Source organism: Lipotes vexillifer, unplaced genomic scaffold (assembly GCF_000442215.2).
Source record: "Lipotes vexillifer unplaced genomic scaffold, Lipotes_vexillifer_v1.1 scaffold542, whole genome shotgun sequence".
Classification (NCBI taxonomy): Eukaryota; Metazoa; Chordata; class Mammalia; order Artiodactyla; family Lipotidae; genus Lipotes; species Lipotes vexillifer.
This window is the reverse complement of record NW_006773166.1, coordinates 1,436,824-1,441,751: the sequence shown is the minus strand read 5'-3', so window position 1 is coordinate 1,441,751 and position 4,928 is coordinate 1,436,824.

Below are 4,928 nucleotides of genomic sequence, written 5' to 3'. Positions count from 1 at the left end.
AGTTTTATTATTTTTTTAACATCTTTATTGGAGTATAATTGCTTTACAATGGTGTGTTAGCTTCTGCTTTATAACAAAGTGAATCAGCTATACATATACATATATCCCCATATCTCCCCCCTCTTGCGTCTCCCTCCCACCCTCCCTATCCCACCCTTCTAGGTGGTCACAAAGCACTGAACTGTTCTCCCTGTGCTATGTGGCTGCTTCCCACTATCTATCTGCTTTACATTTGGTAGTATATATAAGTCAAGGCTAGTCTCTTACTTCGTCCCAGCTTACCCTTCCCCCTTCCCGTGTCCTCAAGTCCATTCTCTACATCTGTGTCTTTATTCCTGTCCTGCCCCTAGGTTCTTTATAACCATTTTTTTTTAGATTCCATATATATGTTAGCATACAGTATTTGTTTTTCTCTTTCTGACTTCACTCTGTATGACCGACTCTAGATCCATCCTCCTTGCTACAAATAACTCAATTACGTTTCTCTTTATGGCTGAGTAATATTCCATTGTATATATGTGCCACATCTTCTTTATCAATTCATCTGTCGATGGACACTTAGGTTGTTTCCATCTCCGGGCTATTGTAAATAGAGCTTCAGTGAACATTGTGGTACATGACTCTTTTTGAATTATGGTTTTCTCAGGGTATATGCCCAGTAGTGGGATTGCTACCATTCACTTTCTGATGGGCTTGCGGATTGTGTCTAGTTTTGAGTTTTATGAATAAAAGTTATCAAGAAAAAGTCATGAACGCTTGCAACAAGTCTTTGTGTAGACATACATTTTTATTTTATTGTGTAAATACCTAGAGGATTGCAGGATCATATAGTAAGTGAATATTTAACTTTATAAGGAATTGCCAAATTTTTCCAAAGTACTATATTATTTTGCATTTCTACCAAGAAATATGAAATTTCCAGTTGTTCTACATTCTTGCCAACACTCAGTACTGTTTTTCTTTTTAATTTTAATCATTCTGTGGGTGGTAGTAATATCTTGTGGTTTTAATTTGCATTTCCCCAATACTGTTGAGCATATTTTCATTTGAGTATTTTCCATTGGTACTTCTTTGTTTGTGAAATATCTGTTCAAAATTTTTGCCTATTTTTCAGTTAATATCTCATTATTGAGCTATAAGAATTCTTCATATATTCCAAATACAAGCCCTTTGTCAGATATATGTATTGTACATATATTTTTCTTGTCAATGGCTTGCCCTTTTTTTTTTTAATGTTCTCTTTCAAGAGTAGGAAGCTTTAATTCTGATATACAGTCAGCCTTTGTATCTGCGAATTCTGTATCTACACATTCAACCAACAGCATGGAAAATATTTTTGAAAATTGCAGAAAGTTCCAAAAGGCAAAATTTGAATTTGCTGGGCACTGGCAACTATTTACATAGCTTTTACATTGTATTTACAACTATTTACATAGCTTTTTCATTGTATTTACAACTACTTACATAGTATTTACATTGTATTAGGTATTATAAGTTATCTACAGATGCTTTAAAGTATGTGGGAGGAGGTGTGTAGGTTATATGCAAATACAATGCTATTTTATATAAGGGCCTTGAGCATCCTCAGATTTTACTATCCATGGGGGGTCCTGGAACCACTCCCCCGTGATACCAAGGGACAATTATAGTCCCATTTATAAGTTTTTATTTTTCCTTTTGGAGTACATGCTTTTTGCTTATTGTATAAAAACTCTTTACCTAAACTAAGGTCATAACATTTTTCTCTTATGTTTTGTTCTAGAAGTTTTTAGTTTAGCATTTACATTTAGGTCAATGATCAATTTTTTCTCTTTTTTTTTTTTTACCTCTTTATTGGAGTATAATTGCTTTACAGTGGTGTGTTAGTTTCTGCTTTATAACAAAGTGAATCAGTTATACATATACATATGTTCCCATATCTCTTCCCTCTTGCAACTCCCTCCCTCCCACCCTCCCTATCCCACCCCTCCAGGCCATCACAAAGCACCGAGCTGATCTTCCTGTGCTATGTGGCTGCTTCCCACTAGCTATCTACCTTACGTTTGGTAGTGTATATATGTCCATGTCTCTCTCTCACCCTATCACAGCTTACCCTTCCCCCTTCCCATATCCTCAAGTCCATTCTCTAGTAGGTCTGTGTCTTTATTCCCGTCCTATCCCTAGGTTCTTCATGACATTTTTTTTTCTTAAATTCCATATATATGTGTTAGCATATGGTATTAATCTTTCTTTCTGACTTACTTCACTCTGTATGGCAGACTCTAGGTCTATCCACCTCATTACAAATAGCTCAATTTCATTTCTTTTTATGGCTGAGTAATATTCCATTGTATATATGTACCACATCTTCTTTATCCATTCATCCGATGATGGAAACTTAGGTTGTTTCCATCTCTGGGCTGTTGTAAATAGAGCTTCAGTGAACATTTTGGTACATGACTCTTTTTGAATTATGGTTTTTTTCAGGATATATGCCCAGTAGTGGGATTGCTGGGTCATATGGTAGTTCTATTTGCAGTTTTTAAAGGAACCTCCATACTGTTCTCCACAGTGGGTTTATCAATTTACATTCCCACCAGCAGTGCAAGAGGGTTCCCTTTTCTCCACACCCTCTCCAGCATTTATTGTTTCTAGATTTTTTGATGATGGCCATTCTGACTGGTGTGAGATGATATCTCATTGTAGTTTGGATTTGCATTTCTCTAATCATTAATGATGATGAGCATTCTTTCATGTGTTTGTTGGCAGTCTGTATATCTTCTTTGGAGAAATGTCTATTTAGGTCTTCTGCCCATTTTTGGATTGGGTTCTTTGTTCTTTTGTTATTGAGCTGCATGAGCTGCTTATAAATTTTAGAGATTAATCCTTTGTCAGTTGATTCATTTGCAAATATTTTCTCCCATTCTGAGGGCTGTCTTTTGGTCTTGTTTATGGTTTCCTTTGCTGTGCAAAAGCTTTGAAGTTTCATTAGGTCCCATTTGTTTATTTTTGTTTTTATCTCCATTACTCTAGGAGATGGGTCAAGAAGGATCTTGCTGTGATTTATGTCATAGAGTGTTCTGCCTATGTTTTCCTCTAAGAGTTTGATAGTTTCTGGCCTTACATTTAGGTCTTTAATCCATTTTGAGCTTATTTTTGTGTATGGTGTTAGGGAGTGATCTAATCTCATACTTTTACATGTACCTGTCCAATTTTCCCAGCACCACTTATTGAAGAGGCTGTCCTTTCTCCACTGTATATTCCTGCCACCTTTATCAAAGATAAGGTGACCATATGTGCATGGGTTTATCTCTGGGCTTTCTATCCTATTCCATTGATCTATCTTTCTGTTTTTGTGCCAGTACCATACTGTCTTGATTACTGTAGCTTTGTAGTATAGTCTGAAGTCAGGGAGCCTGATTCCTCCAGCTCCGTTTTTCGTTCTCAAGATTGCTTTGGCAATTCAGGGTCTTTTGTGGTTCCATACAAATTGTGAAATTTTTTGTTCTAGTTCTGTAAAAAATGCCATTGGTAGTTTGATAGGGATTGCATTGAATCTGTAGATTGCTTTGGGTAGTAAAGTCATTTTCACAATGTTGATTCTTCCAATCCAGGAACATGGTATATCTTTCCATCTATTTGTATCATCTTTAATTTCTTTCATCAGTGTCTTATAATTTTCTGCATACAGGTCTTTTGTCTCCTTAGGTAGGTTTATTCCTAGATATTTTATTCTTTTTGTTGCAGTGGTAAATGGGAGTGTTTTCTTAATTTCACTTTCAGATTTTTCATCATTAGTGTATAGGAATGCCAGGGATTTCTGTGCATTAATTTTGTATCCTGCTACTTTTCCAAATTCATTGATTATCTCTAGTAGTTTTCTGGTAGCATCTTTAGGATTCTCTATGTATAGTATTATGTCATCTGCAAACAGTGACAGCTTTACTTCCTCTTTTCCGATTTGGATTCCTTTTATTTCATTTTCTTCTGTGATGGCTAAAACTTCCAAAACTATGTTGAATAAGAGTGGTGAGAGTGAGTAACCTTGTCTTGTTCCTGATCTTAGTGGGAATGCTTTCAGTTTTTCACCATTGAGGATGATGTTGGCTGTGGGTTTGTCATATGTGGCCTTTATTATGTGGAGGAAAGTTCCCTCTGTGCCTACTTTCTGCAAGGTTTTTATCATACATGGGTGTTGAATTTTGTTGAAAGCTTTTTCTGCATCTATTGAGATGATCATATGGTTTTTCTCCTTCAATTTGTTGATTTGGTGTATCACGTTGATTGATTTGCGTATATTGAAGAATCCTTGCATTCCTGGAATAAACCCCACTTGATCATGGTGTATGATCCTTTTAATGTGCTGTTGGATTCTGTTTGCTAGTATTTTGTTGAGGATTTTTGCATCTATGTTCATCAGTGATATTGGCCTATAGTTTTCCTTCTTTGTGACATCCGTGTCTGGTTTTGGTATCAGGGTGATGGGGGCCTCATAGAATGAGTTTGGGAGTGTTCCTCCCTCTGCTGTATTTTGGAAGAGTTTGAGAAGGATAGGTGTTAGCTCTTCTCTAAATGTTTGATAGAATTCGCCTGTGAAGCCACCTGGTCCTGGGCTTTTGTTTGTTCAAAGATTTTAAATCAGAGTTTCAATTTCAGTGCTTGTGATTGGTCTGTTTATATTTTCTATTTCTTCCTGATTCAGTCTTGGCAGGTTGTGCATTTCTAAGAATTTGTCCATTTCTTCTAGGTGGTCCATTTTATTGGCATAGAGTTGCTTGTAGTAAGCTCTCATGATCTTTTGTATTTCTGCCGTGTCAGTTGTTACTTCTCCTTTTTCATTTCTAATTCTATTGATTTGCGTCTTCTCCCTTTTTTTCTTGATGAGTCTGGCTAATGGTTTATCAATTTTGTTTATCATCTCGAAGAACCAGCTTTTAGTTTTATTGATC